Source organism: Rhinichthys klamathensis, unplaced genomic scaffold (assembly GCF_029890125.1).
Source record: "Rhinichthys klamathensis goyatoka isolate OS25496 unplaced genomic scaffold, OSU_Roscu_1.1 h1tg000111l_1, whole genome shotgun sequence".
In the NCBI taxonomy this organism is placed as follows: Eukaryota; Metazoa; Chordata; class Actinopteri; order Cypriniformes; family Leuciscidae; genus Rhinichthys; species Rhinichthys klamathensis.
The window spans coordinates 12690079-12702492 of NW_026606649.1; the positions used below are offsets into that span (position 1 = coordinate 12690079).

Here is a 12414-nt window from a genome sequence, read left to right on the forward strand (position 1 = left end):
ATCCGCGGACCCTCCTGATGACGAAAATTACGTCACGTGGACGGTGCGCGGACTCGGACGGCAGGTGTTTACTTTGGGCTTTAACAGACACACGCACACGGCGGCCACTGTAACCCGACCGTACACATGTCACAAAACCCGACCGTACACATGAAGTGTGCCATTTGGGACAGGGCCATAGAGAAGACTCTGAGGTGAGACAGGCCATATCATTAATCTTTTTTTCTTTTTTCCTTTTTCCCCCCCCAATTGAGATTTTTTATGGTCCAGTATTGTGGACTAGCCTACATGTTCCCTTTTTCAGTAAAAATAAAAAAAATAAAATAAATAAATAAGATAAACAAGAGTACTGAAATTGTGTGTGTCTGGTCAGGATGTACCGGCTGATGTTGATGAGAAGTAAGTTCATTAAACATTCTAATAACCGCTTCTGATTACGCCGTGTAACTCGCGCCTGGGGACTAGAGTTTTATCCAGTCTCATCGCCTCTAGCGCGTCTCCATGGTTACACACCTGCCCCAATAGAGACCAGCGGATCAGGTGTGTAACCATGGAGACGCGCTCGCTGTGAGAAGGCTGGATCAGCAGCGCGCCGCTCGCTCGTCAGTTGCTCTGTCGCTCTCTTCTGTGGATGCAAGAACCGTCCAGACACTGGCACGCGAACATAAAACAAACTAAACAATGACATTATCTGCAACGACACGACAGAAACACACCATTATCTGACTGCCCGAAACGATCCCGTGCCTATTTCTACTCGCTGTTTACCGGTAAGTGTTTGAATATATTCGCGCGAGCGCAGAAGACGTGATGCATTGAATTATTATTATTAGGGTAAAGCTGCATTGCAAAGGCAACGAGTGCATCATTGGCAGCTATTATGCATAAATCGTTAATGTTTTGTTTTAATGCATTTGTTCGAACAATTGTATTGCAAACTGAATTTGAGAACCAGATATTCTGTGCATTGCATGAATATTGCAACACCTCTTTTGCTGCATTTATTTTCACTCCGGCCTCTATGGTCTATTATTTATATTATGCCTTTGCTGGTGCCTTTTTATTTTTAGTTAGGCTATTATTAAGCACATATTTTTAGTTTGAATTAGATATATTTAAGTTTTATGAGAGGTTATGCGTGTATTTGCCTCCACTGTTTACTTTATAATAATACTTTATAGAAGAAACATTGCATGCTACCTTCGAAATATGATAATATATGTCCAATATCAGTCAAAATGGTGCATTGAAAACCTTGCACAAAGCTTTTATTCTTCATTCAGCAAGTAAAATATATTTTTAAAATAGATTATTTAATAAATAGTCAATTCAATGTTTATATAGATGTTTACAGACGACAGGATCATTGAGAGTTTTACATGGAGGTACTGGAATTGTGGCATGCTCTAAATAAATATTTACAACACTGAATCAGTAGCCTACAAATAGTACCTTCCTTTTATGAAAGATCAACAGAATTCCAGCATTGACATTTAACAACAGGAATCTGTTCCTCAGTGGTCGATCATTCACAGCTAATAGCCTAACTGATAAATGGGATTGATTTACGTTGGATCTGTTGATTGTTCAGATCGTAAAACTCAATAGACAGCGAATCAGTTCAAGTTGTTGTTTAAGCTGTCTGTATCTATATGCATATCACTGGAGCAGTGATCCCTGTGAGATATGTTTAAGTCAATACTGTTAAATCTATAAAGTGTCTGAAGGCCGTAAGGACAGGAAAAGGGGCGATTACACCTTTCACTGATTTAAGTACATCATCCATTTGAGAGAGCTGCGGGAGGGCAGTAAAAGTATCCGATTTATAGGTTTGTTCACAGCTGCCAGACTATTTGGTGCCTACATGCTGATTTTAGGTCAAAGGCGATGTTGAGTTTAATGGGATGGCTCTATCATGGCTCTATCAAGAAATGCGAGGCATTTCCCAGTAAATGGGATCACAAGCGGTTGTGCCATTCGAATTCTATGGTAAAGGCAGGTATACTGTAGAAAAAAAAACTTGCTGTCTTAAATTATTAAGTACAATCAACTTGGATGTTTAAGTCATTTCAACTTAAATTACATTGAACTGACTTAAAACATGATTTGAATCTTGTATAACTTATAAAAAAGTTGAAAATGTTTTAACTTGAGTTATGTAAAAACATATGTTGTCATCATTGATCATGTAATTTTTTACAGTGTATGAACCCAGGAGGGTGAAGAATTTAGGAATCGTTATGGTTCATGGTATTTTTTAGTGAAGTCAGAGATGTTAGTTTTTGTAATTCTAATCCATATTTTGAAGTAGAGCACATGTTTTGTATGTTTTGTTATGTGCAGGAGGTGAAAATAACTCAAATAAATAATGCATCATGTACAACAGCTAGCTAAAAGCATTCAGTGTTGAAGGAACCCATGGCTTTTTCTGAACCTATAGGATGAAATAGAGTGAAAACTAAACCATTCTTTTTCGTTCAGTGCTCCTGGGCCCAGATTTCGTGCTTCTTATACCAGGTTATACTTATTTGTGCACTGGGCCTGGAAACAAGCGGGCTCCTGATGGCAGTAAATCTGTGATTTATAGTTTTTTGTTGAGCTTGGTTCAAAGAGGTGCTGATTAGATTCTTTGGTATTTTTTGAGGCTGTAAGTAACCATGTAAGTAACCATGTAAGTAACGGCTGTGGCGTTTAGTAACCATCCCGTTAAGTGTCTTTCTGTTCTTGTCAATGAGCCGTGATGTTCAAATTCTGCTCTTCTCTGCGAGTGCACTTGTCCATGTTTGGCAAACGCTTTTGAGACGTTTAATTAGTGCGTTGTTCTTGTGACCAATGCATCTATAATTTGGACATAGACTATTAGTTACTTAACAATGAGTGTATTTATAGAGACAATTGAATAGAGATTATATAATTACAATACATCTTTTATAAATGACATACACTATTAAAAGTAAAGGTTCATTAATGGCATTGATGGTTCCATGAAGAACCGTTAACATCAATGGAAGTATGGAACCTTTTCATTCCACAAGTGGTTCTTTATTGCAAAAAGTTTCTTGATTATTAAAATGTTCTTCACATTAAGAAAAAAAAGTGGTTCTTTTAAGAGGTTAAGAACTGGAAGGTTATTTGAGGAACCAAAAATGGTTTTCACAGCGATGCCATAGAAGAACCATTTTGTGTTCGCAAAATAACATTTCAGTGAACAGTTCTTAAAAGAACAATATTTTTTTCTTAGTGTGTGAAGAACATTTTAATAGTCTGAAGAACGTTTTTCCACTATAAAGAACCTTTTGTTCAATAGAAAGATTCCATGGGAAATGAAGGTTCTTCATAGAAACAATGATGATAATAAAGAATCTTAATTTCTAAGAGTACAGAAGGCTTTGGTGCACAATGAATACAAATCATGTCTTTGTTTCCTTACTGTAAAAGGTAAACATGCCCCTATCTTTCTCTAATAATTGCAGAATCTTAACGTTAGGATTAAACTCACAACCAAAGGGCACATTAAATATGCAGCTACTCTGCGGTCGACTGCAACCCTTATGCTGAGTGCTGCCACACTTTTTTTTGTCTGCATCCCTCTCTACCCCGCTATCATTTCCTTACTCATGCATTTGCAGGGTGAATTTAGATGGATTTAATAATCAGTGACGTACAAAGTCTTATATAAAACATGGAGAGCAAGAAGAGAAAGTGAGAATGTGAGAGATAGACAAGTGTAAATCAGAGTAAATCTGCTGTGCAATTACATGAATCAGTGTTCCCCCACCCTCACCCAAAAGTTCACACTCACCAAGAGAATTCACTTCATCACTCACTGCGAAAACAGGCAAAAAATTAGATGAAGTAGAGGATGAGGAAGGAAAGTGAATAAATTATTATGGTTTTCATTTACCATTATTAAAGGGGCTATATGTAAGATTTTCATGTATTATTCGTTTTAATGTGTTGTCTATGAAAGCCTGTTGACTGACTTTTATGTGAAGGACTCAGGAAGTTTTTGCCAGGAAAATCAAAAGGATGTGAGTGACGTTTATGAGCGCTCCCGAGGGTCTTTCTTCTGTTCAGTGACACATGAAATGAATGCTTATACAATATTCAGTATAATGTCGAAAGAGCCATTCTGTACTGTAATGTCAATGTGTCATGCAAAGAAAAGGGATTAATTCAAAGTAGTCTCACATAGCCAGATCTATATAGTCTATAGTTCCATATATAATTTACAATCAAACTATTGTGACAATTACACAGGGTGTGTAATTGTCACACCCTGACTTGATGTGATTCCAAACAGAGAGGCTTGACGCAGAAGAACAATGAACTCACATTTAATAAACACCAGGAATCATCAGTGATAAACACCATCATGAAACGTTAACACAAGACAATTATCAGAAGATAACTGAGGGTTTAAATACACTAGATGACAACGGGCTAATGAGGGACAGGTGAAGGTGATTTGTTGTCATGGAGATTAACAAGGGTAGCTATAAAAACAAACAAGATGGCAATAGAAGCAGGCTGTTTCTCAATTCCAAGAACGCAAAGAAAGGACTTACCTTCTCGTGGAGACTGGTCTTGCCAGGCTACCTTAAAAAAGAAGGCGAAGATTGTCCGACCGCAGCATCTTCTGGGATTTCTAACTGTTCGAATCTCTCAAGTCTGCATTCGATGCATCCTCTTTAGTTGCTTAGGTTTAGTTGCTTTAGTTCTTACGTATTGGAATTGAATTTCGATTTTTAAAAGTGTACATGTCTTAAGAAATGATGTTTTATTAACAAAGTTCGGGAGGAGCACGTTCAGATAATTAAACCTAATTAAACACACGTGGAGCACATTCAGATAATCAAACCTAATTAGACACGAGTGGTGCTTAATCAACGAGTTAAGCGCTGTGTATATATACAGCAAACTTACCTCCGTTCATTGACAGTTTAACAGCATTTGGCCCCGCAGTACCTTCCTAACATGCCCGAATCGAGCGCTTCCCGTTTGATGAAGAATCTTTCGTCCTTCAGGATTAGGAATCTTTGCCACAATCCTCTGGTATTATCTCGTGGGCGTCAGGCCAAACAAACGGGTCCTCGCCACCGCGGGCGAAACATCAGCAATCTACTTCCGCGTATTTCTTTAAACTGTCCCATTCAATAATTCCTGCCATAGAGAAATGGCCATAAGGCAATGCCGCCCTCTTAATTCGAAGGAACGGGTCTTCCTCCAGCGTCAGGCCGCCCCAGCAGGCCCTAAGTAAGCCGCGCTGCAGATTCAGTCCCGGTCAGTCCACACTCAACATCTGCCGGGTCAACTCTGTGAGTGCTTGGCTCAAAACCTTTTCGTTTTCTGTCCCTAATTGAACTTCGTATCACTTCAGTTGTTGAATCACGAGCAAGTTATGCTATCTGGATGCTAATTTTGATCGGGGGAACGCGCGTTTTAAATAATTTCCGTACAAATGATTTGCCGTTCATTAACGCGATGCTTCCTTTTGGTAAACTCACACGTAAACAATAGGTCGCACATTACGTGCAGATTGCACACAGAATCATTAAGAACCTTTCGTTAACACTGTCCTGCAATTTATTTACAAAAATCGCTTAGAAACTTAAAGTTATAGCATAAATGCATTTTTATTTTATTTTTTTATTTTTTTTTGAAGTAGGTAGGCTAGTTTAAAGCCACAGTTTCACTATTGGTTTTTCTGATTCAGAACGAACAAATCGGCAGGTAATATGACCCATAGAAATGATCAAAATAAAACGAAATAAACGGAGAAAATAAGAACATTTTCGTACGTTTAATAATCGATCTCTCAGCCCCGCACAGTTTCTGCTGAGCTCGGGATTCCAATTGCACAGGTTAAAACCATGGGTTCAGCCTCGTCCATTTGAATTCTGGGCATTAACTTGGATACAGTTGTTTTCCAGGCCTCACTGCACAAGAAAAAAAAAAAAATCGATAGGATATTTTGATCTCGCCCACCTTCCCACTGTTCTAAAACGCGAACTGCTATCTTTGCTCGGCCACTTAAACTTCAGATGCGCATAATCCTGCAAGGATTTAATCTCTCACCACCTCTTCGCGTTTTTGATTAACGCGCAAGAAGACGAGCATCGGCCCACCAGGCCCCAACCTACTCCTCCCTTTGCTCAGCCTCACACCAGAGGAACTCAATTTGTCCAGGTAAATTTCTCCACTGCCGCAGCAGTGATGTCTTCTCCGCTCCCGCAGGAGCTCATTTCTCCAGGTAAGTTTTCTGCTCCCGCAGGAGCTCTGTTTCTCTGGACACAAGTTTGACCCATGCTTTTTGCTTAAAGTTGAAGACCCAACTTTGTGTATGTTTTGTAAAATTCCCTTATCTGTCAAACATGTTTTATTAGATTGTTCTGCCCTTCATGCAAGCAGAATGCTCTTTTATGAAGTTTCTTCATTGAAGGACATATTTAATGAGATTATGCCTGAAAAGGTTTTAGATTTTTTATCATGTTAATTTAAATATATATATTATATAATATGACTTGTTGTTTATATTTGCTTTGTTTTTATTGTATTTATATGATACTTGTATTTTTGTGATTGAATTTTTGCCATGAAAATAGCTCTGGATGCCGACATGGCATTAAATAAAATAATCTGATCTGTTTCTCTGGCTATTTTCTCCACTGCCGCTGCAGTGATGTCTCCTCTGCTCCCGCAGGAGCTTTGTTTCCCTGGCTATTTTCTCCACTGCCGCAGCAGTGATGTCTCCTCTGCTCCCGCAGGAGCTCTGTTTCCCTGGCTATTTTCTCCACTGCCGCAGCAGTGATGTCTCTGCTCCCGCATGAGCTCTGTTTCCCTGGCTATTTTCTCCACTGCCGCAGCAGTGATGTCTCTGCTCCCGCAGGAGCTCTGTTTCCCTGGCTATTTTCTCCACTGCCGCAGCAGTGATGTCTCCTCTGCTCCCGCAGGAGCTCTGTTTCCCTGGCTATTTTCTCCACTGCCGCAGCAGTGATGTCTCTGCTCCCGCAGGAGCTCTGTTTCCCTGGCTATTTTCTCCACTGCCGCAGCAGTGATGTCTCCTCTGCTCCCGCAGGAGCTCTTTTTTTCTCCAGGTAAGTTTCTCCACTGCCACAGTAGTGACGTCTCCTCTGCTCCCGCAGGAGCTCTGTTTCTCTGGCTATTTTCTCCACTGCCGCAGCAGTGATGTCTCCTCTGCTCCCGCAGGAGCTTTGTTTCTCTGGCTATTTTTCCACTGCCGCAGCAGTGATGTCTCCTCTCCAGTACCTCACTATTCAGAATTAATATTCCTGTTAAAACCCCTACGTGATGCCTCTTTCTCTGTCCAGCGAGCATTGGTCTCCCAGCGGACGTTGCATGCATCTATGTTTCCTCTTTCTCTGTCCAGCGAGCATTGGTCTCCCAGCGGACGTTGCATGCATCTATGTTTCCTCTTTCTCTGTCCAGCGAGCATTGGTCTCCCAGCGGACGTTGCATGCATCTATGTTTCCTCTTTCTCTGTCCAGCGAGCATTGGTCTCCAAGCGGACGTCGCATGCATCTATGTTTCCTCTTCCTCTGTCCAGCGAGCATTGGTCTCCCAGCGGACATTGCAAGCATCTATGTTTTCTCCTTTTTTCTGTCCAGCGAGCATTGGTCTCCCAGCGGACATTGCAAGCATCTATGTTTCCTCTTTTCTGTCCAGCGAGCATTGGTCTCCCAGCGGACATTGCATAATTCTGTCCAGCGAGCATTGGTCTCCCAGCGGACATTGCAAGCATCTGTTTCCTCTTTTTCTGTCCAGCGAGCATTGGTCTCCCAGCGGACATTGCAAGCATCTATGTTTCCTCTTTTTCTGTCCAGCGAGCATTGGTCTCCCAGCGGACTTTGCATGCATCTATGTTTTCTCTTTTTCTGTCCAGCGAGCATTGGTCTCCCAGCGGACTTTGCATGCATCTATGTTTTCTCTTTCCCATCCAACAGGTATCGATTTCCCAGCGGACAGCAAGAAATCTCCAGTCCGGGCTTCCAAAAAACGCGCCACTCCACCGTCAGCCGGTAGGGCCCATCAGCCCGACGCTGTGAGCTGCTCCCGTCGGAAGCTACATGGGCCCTCCTGGTTGGGCATTCCCAAATCTTGTCAACCAGTAGGGCCCGTCCGCCCAGCGCAGTGAGCTGCTCCCGCCAGAGGCAACACGGGCCCTCCTGGTCAGGCGGCATAAATCACGCTGTTCATCGGCCGGTAGAGCTCGCCTGTCTGACGCTGTGAGCTGCTCCCGTCGAGAAACGGTGCGAGCCCTCCCAACTGTTGTTCCAACTTACGACTGCTCCCCGTTCGTGAGCCAGCAGGCCCTCCTGGTCAAGCAACCAGGCTTATTCTCAAAACGCCAGCCCGCCAAATTCTCTGCGTTTTGGGGGGTCTTTAGTCTGGCGGCTGTCCTTTGCTCTTTTTGCCTTTTGGGGGAGTACTCTGGGTTCGGGCAAAATTCCGAGCTCGGAGCCCTCCCCCCGGACAGCACGCCAAATACGCATAATCTTTACTCTGTTTAATTGATGTAAGTGTGAACTCGCTAAATGATGTTTTATTAACAAAGTTCGGGAGGAGCACGTTCAGATAATTAAACCTAATTAAACACACGTGGAGCACATTCAGATAATCAAACCTAATTAGACACGAGTGGTGCTTAATCAACGAGTTAAGCGCTGTGTATATATACAGCAAACTTACCTCCGTTCATTGACAGTTTAACAGCATCCCTCCACCACCCCATCTCCTCACTTATAGTCCTAATACTCTTACAACAACGGGGGGAGTACTCTGGGTTCGGGCAAAATTCCGAGCTCGGAGCCCTCCCCCCGGACAGCACGCCAAATACGCATAATCTTTACTCTGTTTAATTGATGTAAGTGTGAACTCGTGAAACAGTCATGGAAGTGTGTTTTCATTAAATGCATTACATTAAATGCAAAAACAGCTTTTTAAAATGACACTTTTAGGGTTTGAAGTACAGTACAAGTGCACAATCAATATAATGAATTGCCTTTCTTTTTTACAAGGGGATAGCTTTGCATGACAAACAGATTGAAATGTAAAAATTAAATTCACTGTAATTGCATTAAAGAGCAGAATAACGTCTCAGGTTACGACTGTAACCATAGTTCCATAGTGAGAAGGGAATGAGACGCTGTGTCAATGATGCTTTGGGAACATTTCGCTTCTGCGTGATTGCGTCTGAATGACGTGTGTCAACTAGTCCAATGGCAAGATGGAACGTCACGGGCGGGTGACGTCACAACCAGGAAAGGATAAAAGCTCATCTGGAATGACCAGCACTAGCTTCAATTAACCAAAGCAAATCAAGCACAGGGATGAAGTATGGCAGTGTGATGTAGTTTCTCGTTCCCTTCTCAGGGAACTATGGTTACAGTCGTAACCTGAAACGTTCCCTTTCAAGGGAAATCACGCTGCGTCGATGATGCTTTGGGAACGATAATGCCATATGTAAGTATGGGAACGCCATACTTACAAGTAGGGATGTCCCAATCAGGTTTTTTTGCCCTCGAGTCTGAGTCCGAGTCATTTGATTTTGAGTATCTACCAATACCGGGTCCTGATCCGATACTTATATAATACATAAAAAAAGAATAAAGAAGAGAGAAAAAACAGATCCAGGATGTTCCTTATTTTTATTTAATACACCTTATTTTAACATTCAACAACTCTGTTAACAAACAGAGCACTTCTGTGAGGTAGCTTGAACAATCAAGTAATAAATAACATAAAATCTTCACTTTTGGACTTTAGTGCAACAGTAAATATAGAAAAAGTCTAATATAAAAACAAATAGCACCTCAACTTAAAATACCCGGCAGGCATGTAAACAAAAAATAAAAATGTTTTAAAAGTGTATAAAAAAATAATGAGAATATATATATACATTAGGAGTGTAACAGTTCACAAAATTTGCGATTCGGTTCAATACGATACAGCAAAAAGAAAGAAATGCCAGAGAAATTTCCTATTTATTAAAAGAAAAAATATTTTTAAATAAGTTTGAGTTTTCCTACATCTTGAAACTTTCAGGTTTATAAATTGGGGTAATCTTTGAAGGATGAACAAATAATGTTTTGGTAATCACATTAAAAATAACATTTAAATATATATTTATATAATATTTGAGTTTTGAAGTGCAACATTAAATCCATGTTCATTCACGGCACAATGTTTCTCCTGGTTCCCACGTCAGCGCTGTTTGATCTAATAGAGATCTACGGTTAATAACGGAGAAATTTGAATGCTTCTCACTAGATCTCGCAGCAATGTTATTACTTCAGTGGCGGATTCAAATGTTTTCTTCACTGGATCTCTTAGCACAGTGTCGCTTGATCTCGCGCTGCACAGATGTTGCTGGTCCGAACTGATAAATGGCCCGTTAAGCACAATATAATGAGTAGCGCAGTTTCGTTCCGCTTTCATTACGCTTGCCATTTGATGTTGCGCAACGTTGTGGTGATCGCGCCAGCACGGATTTTGTCTGCAGGAAAAATGGTCCTAGGAATCGTTCGGTTTGTATGCGTACCGAACCGGAAGCCTCATACCGAAACGGTTCAATAATTACGAATACATGTACTGTTACACCCCTTATTTACATATATCCGAGTCCTGATCAGGAGGTAACGTCCGATTCCGATCGAGTCTGAAACCACGTGATCGGGCCCGATTTCCGATCGCGTGATCGGATCGGGACATCCCTACTTACAAGTGCCTGTCCATGTGAAACTGTGGCACAACTAAGACATAAGCACCTGAGAAACTGGGGCAGCCAACCATACGAATGTGACTGAAGAAGACCAACCCGCCACATCACAAACCTCTTGAAGGGATTCATATGAAATTAAGGCCTTGGAGGCCGCCATACTTCTGATAGAGTTAGCTCTGATAGCCAAAGGTGAAGGCTGACCAGAGACCTCATAAGAATGGAAGCAGGAAGACCTTTTTTAGGCAATCCAAAACAGACAAACAGCTGATCAGATTTCCTCCACAGGGCAGCTCTGTGGACATATGTATCCAGCACTCCTACTGGACAGAGAAGGTTCAGCTTTTCCTGGTCATGATCTTTGAAAGGAGGAGGGCAGAAAGCTTGCAAAACGATAGGCTGCGGTAAGTTGGTCGGCATCTTAGGGACATAGCCCTGCTTAGGGTAAAAGAATGCCTTGACCATCCCCCGTGAGAACTCAAGGCAAGTGGGGGATACCGATAAGGCCTGAAGATCTCATACTCTTTTAAGAGAAGAAATGGCTAGAAGGAAAACTGTTTTTATTGTCAGAAACTTCTCTAAAACCGTTTTAAGGGGCCAGAAGGGAGCCGCAGATAAGCCTTCTAAAACAATAGCCAGGTCCCAAGCCGTAACCCTGTAAAGAATTGCAGGCCTCAGCCTCAGAGTGCCACGAAGGACATGTGTTATTAGAGGGTTTACTTGCCAAAGATGCACCACCCAAAGGGTATTTAGTAAACCACTATGGCCACCATGGTAAACCTTTAATGTGGAAGGGGATAGCCCTGCCGAAAAGCAATCTTGTAGAAACTCTAGCACTGAACCCACTGGGCAGTTTACTGGATCCCACTGTCGTATACTGCACCAAGAAATGAAAACTTTCCACTTCAGGGTGTAAAGTGTCCCCTTGGATGGAGCTCTGGAGTGAAGTATGGTCTCTACAACCTTGGTTGAGAGACCAGAATCTATGAGTTGGGCACCTTCACAGGCCAAACCCACAGGTTCCATATCTCTGGGGGGGGGGACGCCTGAGACAGAAGGTCCCTCCTGACCGGAATCTCCAAGGGAGAGCCGTCGAGGAGGGACACTTGGTCCGAAACCATATTCGTCTCGTCCAGTACGGCGCTACTAGCAGTAGACTTATTCCATCCCGGCGGACCTTCTCCAGAACTTCTGGGAGCAGAGCAATCGGGGGAAAAGCATACAGACGTAGCCTAGGCCATATCTGTACCTGAGACGTTATACTGCTCTTTAATGCAATTGCAGTGAATCTAATTTTTACATTTCTGGGCTGGATGTGTGAGGGAGAACCAAAGTGGAGTGTGTGTCGTATCCTGAGACGCAAACAGATCCACTTCCGTTTGACCGTACAACTCCCATATATGCTTCACCCCCTCAGGGTGAAGTCTACATTCCCCTGGCCTCAGCCCCTGCCCTTGACAGAATGTCTGCTCCTAAGATTTTGTCTCAAGGAGAGCATCTTCCCTGAGGACCACAGGAGGATCTGGTGCACCGGTTTGCCTTCTTTCTTTGTGAACATAGATATTGGCTGCAAATTGTATCTTTTTTCGAGATCTCCCCAGACCTTCTCTTTTACAGCAGCCACAAAGACATTGTCAGCATCGGAGGTTGAATAGTGTGCCTCCAGCTTTGTGAGG

The 12414-nt window shown here is 42.3% G+C and overlaps 1 protein-coding gene across 1 annotated transcript in view; it reads left to right on the forward strand.

Annotated features, from left to right (window-relative positions):
* The first annotated feature begins 565 nt into the window (after positions 1–565).
* Positions 566–12414, forward strand: part of rims3 (regulating synaptic membrane exocytosis 3) — an 88267-nt gene continuing 76418 nt past the window's right edge. Inside the window, exon 1 of the mRNA XM_056254543.1 lies at positions 566–770. The gene's annotated coding sequence lies outside the window, so the exon portion shown is untranslated. The remainder of the gene's footprint in view (positions 771–12414) is intronic.